We start from the raw sequence: 15,000 nt of genomic DNA, 5'->3' as shown, positions 1-15,000 counted from the left end.
CGTCTGTCTTTGGCAAAATTATCTATCCGGCGACGGTGGTTTGGTAACAGTCCACGAGAACCTGATTGGCTGAGAGAGCGGTGACGTCATCGCAACGGGGACAACTGATTGGCCGAGTGGTAACGTCACGGCAACGGAGACGACTGATTGGCTGAGAACGCTGACGTCACGGCATCGGAGGTGAGTGATTGGCCGCGAGCGAAGTAAGCTCGCCCTAAGGACCGAGCCCAAGGGCACGACGCGAAGCACCCGCTCGCGAAGCGAGCAACGCCGCAAGCTAAGTGCCCATGGCGAAGCCGGCGCTTTTGAAGATGATAAAAAATTATAATAATCAAATGGATGTATTTCCATGAAATCAGAGCTTTAATGGGACGTGCGGTAGTCCAGTGGATACCGTATCAAACTCATGAGCAAGTGGTCATGGGTTCGATTCCCGGGACCCCGCTGTATATTTCTTCCGTTGGTTCCCGACAGCTCTGGCCAGGCGGGGAGGTGACCTATCATCGGCTAAAAAAAAAAAAAAAAAAATGACTTACCACAACTGACAAGGCTAGCCATACCAGGAGTTTCTCACTTCCCACTCCCTAGGAATGGAATAGTGAGTTTTGGCAACTTTACAGACCAGATATTCCGCAACATTAATTAGGATATCTAAACGAGGTCTACATTACATATAGTATAGATAAATCTCCTGACTCGATTTCAAGTCACGTAGCAATCTGCTGAAACATTTGACCCAAAAGTTATTTTGCTATATTCAACCCATTTGCGATGATTGACACAACTGTGCACTTATTTGAGCTAATGTCAAAGGATTTCTATTTAGATGAGGAGCCTAAGAGTCTTCATTTCCATCTATGGAGCAACACAGTAGAGGTAGGAAGCGTCTTTTTGGCTACCTCCCTAGTAAGGGGGAAAAAGCCTTGGTATATGTATGTATATGTATGTACAAGCCGAATGCAAATCTAAATGAGCCCGTTCATATTTCCCAGTCATAAAGATCACTGAAGGGAACAGAAAAGTAAACGTTTTGCTGTTTGTAGCTCCATATATTGTTATCACTGAATGGCCATGTTGTTACTGAAAGTAATGGTTTGGGCGTTGACCTAATAAACGAGATTATTTTGTTCTTCTTCATGTCTAAATATATCACTGGGAATATTACCATACTTTACATTTCTCTTATGTTGTTAAATTCTTATATTCAAGGGTTTGGCGGATTGACCTATATAGAATTTATTACATATTTTGCAAAGTATATTGTTTTGTTATAACAGAGTATGGCATAGCCGTTCTTAGCTACTGATCAGATGATCGTGTAGAATTTCTAATCATTGCTGTTATGTTGTACTTGATTTTACAAGCATTTATTCATGTTTTCTAATTACCCAAATGATCCTTCAGAGTTTGTTAAAATTCCCACTATTTAGTTTTCTTGATGTTAACACTTCGGTTCCTTTTTGTGCCTTCTTACATGTTTGAGGAAGGTGGAAGAGAAAGACCAGTTTCGCTTATAGCTTCTTCAGAGGATCAATCCTCTCAAGACGCTATAAGCGAAACCGGTCATAAGAACATAAGAACATAAGAATGAAGGAGACTGCAAGAGTCCATAAGGCCTACATTAGGCAGCTCCGTATCCATCACCACCTGTCATCCCCATCCATAAAGCTGTCTAATCGTTTCTTAAAACAACTGATAGTTTCAGCGCTTACTACATGGTTACTAAGTTTATTCCATTCGTCGACCACCCTATTAATAAACCAATTCTTGCCTATTTCCTTTTTAAATCTAAATTTGTCCAGTTTATAACCATTACTGCGAGTCCTGCCCTGTTGTTTTAATATGATGACCTTGTTTGCATCACCCTTGTTAAGGCCGAGGAATAAACTCGGCCTTAGACCCGTGTCTTTCTCTTCCACCTTCCTCAAACCTTTCACAATGTCTCAACTTGTGTCTTCAACTCCTCTTTCCTTGTATGTTATTCTTCCCTCTTCCTCTTTCATGGTCCATTGTGGATGGGAATTTCCCTATGCTAAATCATATTGCTTACGCTTTCCCGAGTCTAGCTTTTTGTTATAAATAATAATTAATAATTAATAATTAACAATAACACTTATTAGTTAATAATAATAACAATAATAATAATAATAATAATAATAATAATAATAGTAATAATAATAATAATAGTAATAGTAATAGTAACAATAATAATAATAATAGTAACAATAATAATAATAATAGTAACAATAATAATAATAATAGTAACAATAATAATAATAATAGTAACAATAATAATAATAACAGTAACAATAATAATAACAATAATAATAATAATAATAATAATGATAATAATAATGATAATAGTAATGTTAATAATAATGATAATGATAATGATAACAATAATAATAAAATAATAATAATAATGATGATAATAATAATAGTAATAATAATGATAAATAATAATAACAATACTAATAATAATTATAATAATAATTCTGGCTCCACGTCTTAATTTTCTTTGAAATTACTCAGCCAAACGGAAATATACTTTTGATTAGGTTTGACACAAATTACTCCGAGTTCTTCTAGAAAAGTTTGAAGAAAAACTAATTCGAAACTTCGATATGTTTTGCGGCTTGTACGGTGTAGCACGAACAGAATTTTCGCGTCTTGTATCACGTCACCTCAAAGTTTGATGCCACAGTCCCGTCGAACGGCAAAGTGGCACCGATGCCATTTTGTGGGGCAATTTTCCACAAATTTATGTCACCGAAATTTGCTCACATGGGATGTTTTGTGAGCAAATTGTATGTTGCAATGAACTTATTTGTGAATGGAAATCAACTCTCCTACTGGGATTCGAACCCTCGCCTATGCGGCTTGCTTCTTACAAGACGAAGACCGTACCGTCACGCTTTAAAAAAAACAAGCCGCTCAGGCGGGGGTTCGAATCCCAGTGGGAGTGTTTATTTCCAAATGTCATAATGACACAAACAATTACTTGTGTATATAATAACTCCTTCTTTTTGTGGACAAAAAAGTGGAAATCCAGATTTCCTTGTGGGAATTTTGTGAGAAAAATTTCAGTCATTTGTGAAAACTGGCATATATCACAGCGGCAAAACTGTTTAAGTAGTTAGCCATTTGGCTCAGTATAATGAGAACCTTGATGAATTTGGTAATCGTAAACACCATCACCATATAAGGGAGTGTATTGTTTCGCGAAAGGTCACAAAAAATAAATTAGCCAAAAATAAAATACAGTATATCAGTAGGAATAGATAGAATGTTGATAATTAAACAAATTAATAGACATGAATTGATAAATGAATATTAGATATATGAGTGAATAAGACAATAGATAAATAGATGAATAAATAATTGAATAAATCATAAGTAAATAAACGCATATTATCAAATCAACTTTGACAACTTCATCCACAGTCTAAGAGTCTCATTTATTCAGAAGACATAAACCAACTTTTTGCAAATAAATATCATTATTCATCTGGTGTATCAGAAATTCGAACGGTTTTTATTTTTTTCGTATTTTCTACGCTTATTGCACTATACAATATCGTAATGCAAACATTTGCATTTAACTTCCCCGCCTAATTTCCTTTTCATGTATGTCGTTTTCCGCCCAATTTGCTTGCATATTTAATATTTCTCGCTATCAAGCAATATGCATATGTTTGCACATGGGGAATTTTCTTACAAATCATTCCTTTTCTCATTAAATGCGAATTCCTACATAATCTAACTTCCTGCTGATACATACATACATACATACATACATACATATATATATATATATATATATATATATATATATATATATGTGTGTGTGTGTGTGTGTGTGTGTGTGTGTGTGTGTGTGTGTGTGTGTGTGTGTGTGTGTGTGTGTGTGTGTGTGTGTGTGTGAGATTCACCACGGTCATGGACCACGTGTTGGACTTGTAATCGGTAGCTATTGCCCTCTCAGATGAGAGCTTAGAGCTAGTATGACCGACCTATGGGTAATATTGTGACCTCACACGCACACACACATGCAACTTCCCGCCCACGAGAGTTAGAATAACACCCCGCAGCGCAGCGATACTGAAATTATTTCAGCCCCGGGTAGGAGTCGAACTCGGACCACCGTAGTGGTAGGCGAGAACTCTAACCTCTAACCACAGCGCCACGCGCGTGTGTGTGTGGGTGTATGTGTGTGTGTGTGTGTGTGTGTGTGTGTGTGTGTGTGTGTGTGTGTGTGTGTGTGTGTGTGTGTGTGTGTGTGTATGTGTGTGTATGTGTGTGTGTGTATGTGTGTGTGTGTGTGTGTGTGTGTGTGTGTGTGTGTGTGTGTGTGTGTGTGTGTGTGTGTGTGTGTGTGTGTGTGTGTGTGTGTGTAAGTTCAGTTAGAATTAAAAAAAATTGAAGTTCTAAGAACTAACGAGGACAACGTCGAAGGTACAAATTAGAATTTGGAAAATATAATCAAGGAATCGGCAGAGAAAGTAGTATGTAGAAAAACCACTAGAAAAAAGTAAATACTCCAAATCGACAAACAACATGAATATAAGAAGGGCTCTCTAGTTCCCACTCCCCGTTTTCTATCGCCCCGTATGTTTTTCCATTGTACACCAACAAGTACTCCCACCGTTAACACCAACACACGCACCACTAAAACTAAGACTTTCACCATCCTCTCTCACACCAACAGTGCTATTTCTATCACAATTACCTTCATAACAAACATCTCCTCTTACATCACTGCCACCACCATAATATTCATCGTTACCACAAAGACACGGCATAGCACTATCATTCTTATACAAGACGCGGAAATATTGTTTTGGCTGTCACTTGGCATATCTATTGGGTCGATGGAGCACTCTTTGGAAGCAAAGTAATAAACGAGTATCAAAGATTTCACGGCTATCTACGACATTACTATTAGCTCCTGCTTTCATCAGACAGGAAGAAAACACTCATAACCTCTCTTTAAGCACCGAAAAGGCTTCAGCATTTCAGTTAGAATCTTCTGACCAGTTCCCTTACTTTCGTCCCCTTTTCAAGTAAATATTTTCCCTTTCTTTTCTGCCCCCACGCTTACTACATCATACCAACCCAATGTCTCTCCTTTGATCAAAGACCGATGAATACTCTCCCTGGACACATGTTCCATAAGAATCTCTCCTTTCCGCCCAATCTCCTATTGCCACATTCAGCATCTCCTGCTGGCTCCCTTTGCCGCCTCCGACCACACCTGCATCCATAAAGATGGGAGGGATGGAACCAATGTCGTAAAACACAAGCCCAAAGCGCAGGTGTCCGCCTTACAAAGGCGAGTGCTGTGTAATGTTGTCCCCGCACATTTGGCGTATGTTAGCTGAGGAAACGAGTGTAATATACAAACTACATACGATTATATCTAACGTATATTATATATATATGTATATATATATATATATATATATACATATATATATATATATATATATATGTGTGTGTGTGTGTGTGTGTGTGTGTGTGTGTGTGTGTGTGTGTGTGTGTGTGTGTGTGTGTGTGTGTGTGTGTGTGTGTGTGTGTGTGTGTGTGTGTTTTATTACTCCTTAGCTATGCAGCATATTGTAGTTACCAACAGCCACTTTCAATTCACACATGAACAATCATTTTAATCTGAAATATGAACCTTATTTCACTTAAGACTTCCCTGCATTTTGAGATCTATACGACAACGATAACGACCAGTTACAGGCAACATAGGCCATGGTATGAAGGAGAAACTAAAAAAAAAAAAACAATTACAGAAATCATCACGGTGCGTGCAAGGAATACACGCGTGTGCCGTTAACAGGAGTGTTATGTGTGGAACAAACTCGTACGTCTTCGTCTTGCTAATATGGCACTATGTCTCCGGCTACCTTTATCGCTCCCGAAACCCGACCCATTCATCTCACACTATCGCGTGCCCACATACCTTATGTCTTTCTGTTCGCTGTTCCACCTGCCAGCGTGTATATTACTCTTTCTGTAACACTCTCTCCCGTCTTCCTTAAGTTCCTTCCTCTGATTTGCTTGCTCTCCTTAATATCCTTCACCTCCCACTCTCTGTTTCTCTCTCTCTCTCTCTCTTTCTCTCTCTCTTTCTCTCTCCTTGCCTCACCCTTATGCATGTGCTTGCTGTGTAGGTGTACCAATTAATCTATCTACACACACAGCATGTGTGTGTGTGTGAGTGAGTGAATCTGTGTGAGAGAGAGAGGGAGAGAGAGAAAGGGAGAGAAAGGGAGGGAGAGAGAGAGAGAGAGAGAGAGAGAGAGAGAGAGAGAGAGAGAGAGAGAGAGAGAGAGAGAGAGAGAGAGAGAGAGAGAGAGAGAGAGAGAATGTTCGTGTTTGTAGTATAACTACGCAATATCTTTAACTGTAAATATGAAATTACCTCCTTTTTCCTGTGTAATTGTGAACTTATTTCCTCCTACTCGACGGTTAACCTATACCCGTAATCCGAGTGAACCATTTTGATTTTAGTCGTATTCTCAATCTCTATTTGTTGAGCTCTTGAGTTCCTTCTCTTTCTTGTCGTCAATTCCCTCATAGCGCTAGCGGAAGAGGAAGCGTCGAGGGCTAATGCCATTACCGGCAGTTGATGAATTCCGTTTCGATGACCTTTGCGACCCTTTTTGATCTCTTCCTCGATCACCGCTTCATGTTGCTGCTGGGAGTCCGGAGGGAGTGAGAGAGACTTCTCTCAATATGTGGAGTGGATGCGGGAAAGGTAAGTTTTGGGCGAAGTGTGTCAACTCCACCGACTGAGCCACGCTTCGTTAGGTTTTTAAGTTTTCTCCATACATCTAAGTACAGAGTTGTCTTACGTTAACCTTTCAAACTATAGAACTTTAGTCCACATTTCCGGGAAATCGTTCTTGTCAGTTTCACAATTTTTATTCAAGTAATATGATACATGTGCTCAGAAATTTACATTACGAAGAGAGGCTTAGGCATTTCAACTTACAATCTGGAAAGACACAGAGTGCGGAGTGATCTAATAGAGGTGTTTAAGTGGATCAAATGATTTAACAAGGGTGACGTAAACAAGGTCATCATATTAAGACAACAGGGCAGAACTAGCAGTAATGGATCTAAACTGGACAATTTTTTATTTAAGAAGGAAATAGGCAAGAGTTGGTTTACTAATAGGGTGGTCAACGAATGGAATAGATTTAGTAACCATGTAGTGAGCGCTGAAACTATCGGTTGTCTTAAGAAACGGTTAGACAACTTTATGGATGGGTATGACAGGTGGTAATGGACGTCGAACTGCCTAGTATAGGCCTTATGGTCTCTTGCAGTCTCCTTCATTCTTTTGTTCTTATGACTATTATTCGTCTGAGGAGGTTCTCCTAGGGTGAATGAAATAGACTGGTTTCCGGGCAGAAAGATATAGAGGAATCCTTGTTGGATCTTAATTACCTCCGCATTTATCATGTCTTGTTTCAATCGTGATTTAATATGCTCGTTTAGATGATTAGAATGTCCTGTGCTTGAAATTTTGTATTCTAAAATGTTATACTGTGTTATGATATCCTAATACTAGCTAAAACTATATTATGTTTATCCACACAGAGTAATCATTGTACAACTTTACATTTGTTGATACCAGGGCAAAGTTATAATTTCCCCCCTCTAATATAAGACAAACTTTGGCAAAACTATACTTTTTTCCATGATTTTTTTTTAATTAAAATAAAATAAAATAAATAAAAGGTACATTATCCCCTGCAGGAGTTTCGTTTGCTCCACAAAGATCATTGACAAGTTTCAGCTTCAGGAACAAGCTCTGTTACACTGAACTGGCCTCTCTACATCCCCTTTGCCCATTGACGTCAATTTCATGATCCATTCATCTCAACTTCCCCGCGGCGAAACAGTCAACTCGATATCTATCATGGCCTCTTCTGTCTCACGGGCATCCATCACATTATTTCGAGGCTATAGAATCGGTTAGCGGCGGATCTTCTTTTCCTTCCTGTTCCGTGCACTTCTCAAACTTATCTACATCCCACTTTCGGCCGGGGTTCTTTGATATTATATCTTTATTTCACACTATCTTGTTGTACTGTATTGTATTGTGCTGTACTGTATTGTAATGCATTGTATTTTATCATGTTGTATTGTATTTTATTGTACTGTATTCTGTTGAGCTGGATTGTATTGCATTGTATTGTGTCATATTGTATTGTATGGTATTGTGCTGAATTGTATTGTGTTGCATTGTACTGTATTGTATCGTATTGTATTGTCCTGTACTGTATTGTATTGCACTGTATTGTATCGCGTCGTATTGTATTGTATTATACTGTATTGTGTTGAATTGCATTGTATTGCAGTGTATTGTCGTATCGTATTGTACTGTACTGAATAGTGCTGAATTGTACTGTGTTGTATTGTACTGTATCATATTGCACTGTGTTGTATTTCGTTTTATCTTATTTAATTTTATCTTACCTTATTTTATTCACTTTGATCTTATTTTCTTTTAACTTATTCTACTATATTCTATTTTGTTTTCTTTAATCCTATCCTACTCTATCTTGTTTTAATTCCTTTAGGTGGTACATATTTCCTAGTTTTCTTGCTCCTTATTCTCGACTCTTCACACCATAACCGTTTATTGTAACCTACTCAGCCGATCAAGCAACCTTCAACATTACATATCCCTGCCTTCGTCCTCATCCACTCGATGTGTCCCTGTTTAGTCGCGGCAGAGTTACGACCTGTCTCAGTCCCAACTCCGGCACCCTCTATCTTGCAGGAGGTCTTCCCCCCCCCTACTCTCCTCTCACTCCCACACGCACTCACCCCTGAGCTATGGCCTACTCTTCTCCGCGGATAATACCCAGCACGCGGCGCTTAGGTGGATCCGTGTAAGGCGTTTGTTCTCCTTGCCCGACACTTCCCCGCTCTTCGCTGTGTGCTAAACTTGTCGTAGTTGAATAAGACTTTCTTTCCCGCTTCAGAGTGTTTTAGGCCAGACTGTCTGTTGTTACTCATACCGTTCTTGATATTAGTGAGAATGGTTTTGTCGAGGGGGATGTTAGTGATCATAACTGGGCGCCGGGAACAACTGTAGGCAATAATGGTGTTCTTACAGTTGTATAGAATTCTTATGATCCAAGATCATCTACTACTGAATAGTTATCTATATTACTATTACATTTGTAGTGGCAGGATTTGTAATTGTAGTGATAGTAATAGAAGCTGTAGTAGTAGTAGTAGTAGAGGTTGTAGTGCCAGTAGAGCCTTCACATGCCTAAGTGTCGCCTACTACTGAATAGTTATCTTTGTTACTATTACCTTTGTAGTAGCAGGATTTGTAATTGTAGTGATAGTAATAGACTCAAAGCCCGTGGGAGTGATACTTCACTAAAAAAAAAAAAAAAAAAAAAAAAAAAAAAAAAAAAAAAAAAAAAAAAAAAAAAAAAAAAAAAAGTGCCCCCCCCTCCCCCATCACCACTTTCCATTTCCACCATTACTTACTGCCTATTATACCTATTGGCTTGCGAAATAATTAAACAGATTCTAAAAACGTTATCTGATGTCCCTATTGCACGAAGGATAAGGGAATAATATTTCATATTTTATTGATTCTAACGCAAAATTCGTATATTACGGTAAAATATTCAGGGCTCCTTTAATTTTTTTTATTATAATTATTTTGTCAGCCTTGTTGGCGGTATGTCCACACTAGAATTGCCCTCACTAAATATGCCCCCCCAGGGCATATGCTCCCCCTACCGCCATATCAGGGCCCTGAGTGTCAGTAGTAGAATTAGCTTAAACAAAAACAGCACATGCTGCAGCAGCAGCAGCAGCAGCAGCAGCAGCAGCAGCAGCAGCAGCAGCAGCAGCAGTAGCAGCAGCAGCAGCAGCAGTAGTAGCAGTAGTAGTAGAAGATCAGCCCTCCTATGGCTGAGAGGTACCAGGTTCCCACCGCCCAAATCAGCACATATACACCTAGATTTTGAGCAGACGGTGGTTGACAGTAGGGTAAATGAACTTTTGTATTGGGCATTATTAAAAATAAATAAATAAATAAATAGATAAATAAAAGGGTCGTCGACCACAGTCATTGGCGGGAGAGGGGCCAATGAACTGTGTCTGTGGGGGACAGATCCTGCTGCTTTTACCACACAGTTCCACGAGGATGGAGGTCGTATTGTAAAAGAAGAGGAAAAAAAAAAGTAGAAGTAATAGCAATTGTACTATTCATAGTAATACCATCAAGTTACGGTAGAAGGTCCCAGCGGCGGCAGTGCTGATACTGATGGTGGATGTTATTGTTGGTATTGATGAGAAAATTGACTGATGTTTGTTACGATGAATGAATTGTGTTCAGATGCTCGTTATGGTCGTGGTGATGATAAGCTCGACAGATGATGACGGTGTTCCTGTCCACGATTCCTTTCATTGGTATACGAGACAAAGATATCAATTAACTGTTAAGTGTCCTCTTCTTGTTGGTGTTAGTGTATTTATCTAGAAGATGCTTACAGTCGATCTTTTTTTTTTTTTTTTTACTGATGAACTTCTTCGAGTAGTGACCCCGTTGACAGATTTTTCTCTGGCTACTAGGTAGAAGGAAGGATATTACTTTCAGAGATTTATATATATTTTTCTTGTTCTTTATAATATAACACACTACAAATCCCCTCTTGGTTATTTCTCCAAGCCTTCTTTCAAGTAGGGAAGCATCCCTTAAAAAAAAAAAAAGGGAACATCCTTAAAAAAAAAAAAAAAAAGGAAGCATCCTAAAAAAAAAAAAAAAAAAAAAAAAAAAAACCGGAGATCGCTTTTATTTTGGGCAAGCCTTCTGGAAAACAAAAGTGTATTGCGCCTGTCAGAAATAAAACTACCAGGCATACCAGCATATTGCATGGGTAAAACGTGATACACCAAGACTGCAACAGCACTGCTCAAGGGAAGATCTGACCGAACGTTGTCAGAGTTTTTATTTTCATTTTTTTCTTTGTGTGTGTGTGTGTGTGTGTGTGTGTGTGTGTGTGTGTGTGTGTGTGTGTGTGTGTGTGTGTGTATGTGTGTGTGTGTGAGTGTGAGTGTATGTGTGAGTGTGAGTGTATGTGTGTGTGTGAGTGTATGTGTGTATGTGTGTGTGTATGTGTGTGTTAGTGTATGTGTGTGTGTATATGAGTGTGTGTGTGTGTGTGTGTGTGTGTGTGTGTGTGTGTGTGTGTGTGTGTGTGTATGTGTGTGTGGGGTCAGCACACTACTAAGTGTTTTCCTATCTCATCTGCAGTTACTATTAAAGGATACATTTATTTCTGTTGTGCTTCTGCCTCTTTTCTTGTTTGAAGGAATAATTCTGGCACTACTTTAAATAGCACCTTTGTCCCCGTTCCCGCTTTTGTTGTTTGTGGGACTGATACTAGGACAATTAAAAACGAAATTGCTCGTGTAAATGGCGACAGCAGTTGTTGCTGTCCCTGACGATGATTTTATTTTTTAGCATGTGATGTTGATTAATCGTTGTTATTCAGAAAGAAAAATATATTGGTCAACATGTAAAGCTTGATATTGCGCAGGCCCTCAATGTAATCGATAAGCTTTTCAAACCATTTTCGAAGTTAAATAATGATGTGAGCTACTGGATTGTAACTGCATGTGTCACATCCTCGTGTTATGAAACACCCATTTGCTCTCCCCCATCGCTTACTGGATATAAGCGCTGGAACTATATAAACATTAATCACTGGAAATAGTCTTGTTCCAGTATGGAACCACGGAACAATCACAACTGAATGACATCGTTTGACTATGATCATGATATATCGAGTAGAACGGACTATAATACCAGATCAAGAGTCAAGAGGAAAACTTCATCAACTCTTCCTTATCCGTCTTCCATTACAAAATCGCCTCAGATGTCTACGAACGACCTCTACCTTCAAACGAGCTCTTTCCTTAACAGCTCTTTGTAAAATTATTTCTAATCAGCCTTGCTTCTCAATAAGCGTTTATCACATAAAACTAATCATCAACCAATTCTCCTTTAAATGAGTTTTGGCCCCTTCCAACTTACTCGTCAATAGCTTCCATCTTCTGATGGGTAGTCTAATTCACAAGATCTTTCTTCTTCATGACCCCAGGCAGGGATCTGTCCTGTTCACCTCCATTTTCTATGGGTGGGAGTGGTTTCTATGCCTTTTTCTTTTTGGCTACCCCCTTTGGTATATGTATATATGTATGTATGTGTTCCCTTATCATGTAACAATCGCTACCCTGAGTGCCATTTTGTGTACCGGGAACACAGTCTCCTCTATGCACGTTTTCCTCTCATGTCACTAACATTGCTAATAACATTTCCAAGAACGCATTTTGTGTTCATTCCAAAATAGCTCGCTGGCTGAGCGGGTTACGGCGTCGTTACTTGCGGCGAAGGTCGAGGTGAGGGCGGTTCGAATCCTGCCACCGGCGAAGTTGAACCAAGGGCATGGTTCATTAAATTCCACGCTACAAAACCCTCTGTGAGGGGCACTGCCCTAGCCTCCCGACAGGGTGGGGGGGGGGTGACGTTAAACCATATCATAAACCAAACTCCTGGCTGTTTGCCAAAGATGTAATGGATTGTGCAGTTACTTTAAAATGCATAAATATTTGCAAAACCTGAGGAGTTACTCAAATGCAAACCCTCTTATGGTTTCAAACATTTCGATACCAAGGCTTATAAAACATACAAAACTATAATGATTACAGATACCCTATCATTCAATGAAATTGAAAGTACAACAATTATGCCTAATGATATATTGATTTAGAAAATGAATTTCTGAAATGTCCATGTAGGTATAACAAAGCAAAGGGGAGGAATAGGAATTTCAGCATTGATTTCATATCTGCATGAAATTCCCTTTTTTTCTAATCCATAAATAAAAAAAAACGAAAATCGGAAGGAAATCGAAACCAAAGTATCGAAAATTTCTAGTTCAAAAGCCAACAGTTAGAGAACCTGTCCCGTTTTTCTATTTTCTTTTTTTACAAAGCAATATCACAGTATTGAACTCTATCGAAACTATTTCTAGATTATGCAAACCCATTTTCGGCCGTAAAAAACGAAGAATTTGGCGCAAAGAAGGATTAGCTACAAATCACCTTACCTGTTTTGGAAAATTTATTACTCGGAGTCTATTACGACAGAGAAATAATTGGTGGCATATTTTGCAAATACTGTTGACATTCAGTGCAAAACATTTGAATTGAAAAAAAAAATCATAATGGTATATTTTTGACTGTTACCAATAATCAACAAATTGTGCCTACATTCATACAACAATAATGACTGTCACTTGCCCAGGCTCCCCATGAACCAGATTAAGGGCAACAATTTCAATCACACGCGCCTTAAATTATGCATGAGGGGACGGAAAGGGGGGTCGCCGAATTAATGAAGCGGCCTTGCTGTGGATGTGCTGTGTCTTGCGACACTGCTTCTGACCCAGGGCGGTGGACAAGATGCAGGGATGACCCGTCATCCAGTAGGTGCCAAGATAAGAGGGAGAGAAGAGGGTAGAGGGGAGTGGAGTATGTAGGGCAGGGGTTCCCAAACTGGGGGAAATTTCCCCCTGGGGGGAAATTTGAAGCTACCAGGGGGGAAATAATTATACTACCTACGAACTAAAAAAAAAATCAGATGAATTTGCTCATGTCTGAGAGAGGTGTGAGAGAGAGAGAGAGAGAGAGAGAGAGAGAGAGAGAGAGAGAGAGAGAGAGAGAGAGAGAGAGAGAGAGAGAGAGAGAGAGAGAGAGAGAGAGAGAGAGAGAATGCCTGTTTATCAGTATATATGTACATTTGAAAAATAAATTAGTAAATAGTCACAGTGTGTTTTAACTACTCTTTCCCTCATACACATGAAGGGGGAAATCTGGATGGGTGAACTGGGTGTAGGGGGGATATGACTGAAAAAAGTTTGGGAATGGGTGGGAGTTGTTTGTATACCTTTGTCCTTTGGCTATCTCCCTTGTAAGAAAAAAAAAAGCCTTTGGTATACGTATGTATGTATTGTGTACGTTTATAGTTATCAAAGGTAAATGCACTTTAACTAGGCATTAGGGATTGCCTGTTTCGATTAACCTTTTCCGCAATGGATAACAATCTTACCTTTGTTTTACCTGTCACCATTTTCTTTTCATATTCGTTTTCGTGTTATCCTCATTACCTACGAGATATTACTTCCTTATCACCATTTCAGTAATGTGAAACGAACACGTTTGATGACATGAAATCCATTAAATCTTTCCAGGGACATACAAACCCCTCTGGTAATGATTGCGACACAAAAGAAAGAAAACGGGTTATGGGTAGTTCTTGAGTAAGGATATTCTGTAATCGTGATAGTGTAAAGCATCTGTGGATTATATGTATATACATACTCGAACATACATACATATACAGTATATACATACACCAAAGGCTTTTTCCCCCTTACAAGGGAGGTAGCCAAAAAACAAAGGCATAGAAACCACTCCCACCCATTCCATCCCCTACATACTCCACTCCCCTCCACCCTCTTCCCTCCCTCTTATCTTGGCACCTCCTGGATGACGGGTCATCCCTGCATCTTGTCCACTGCCCTGGGTCAGAAGCAGTATCATTTAACTAATCCTTCCCACCTAAATGGACAATTCATTAATTTTATCCAGGTTCAGACCAATTCATTTTATTCAATTTTGAGAAACTTCGTCGTCCCCTTTCTTACCACGTAGATAGCTCAATTATTCTATCCTGATCAGTGGTGGACTGTATTGTGTTTAATCAATCTATTTAGAGCAACATAAAAAAGAATTATTTAGCTTTTGGGGACGCCCCCTCCTATTTTCAAAGTCATCTTGACAAACCTATAATATTTTATTCGATGGCATTTGGGTATCAATAGAGAAAGGGTTTCGTTACATCTGCAAAAATGTGGTTAAGTCAAAGCAGCAAATAGGTAAAAT

This window comes from Oratosquilla oratoria, chromosome 2, assembly GCF_046742065.1.
Source record: "Oratosquilla oratoria isolate Oo_2021 chromosome 2, ASM4674206v1, whole genome shotgun sequence".
Taxonomy (NCBI): domain Eukaryota; kingdom Metazoa; phylum Arthropoda; class Malacostraca; order Stomatopoda; family Squillidae; genus Oratosquilla; species Oratosquilla oratoria.
Note: the sequence above shows the minus strand (reverse complement) of the source record.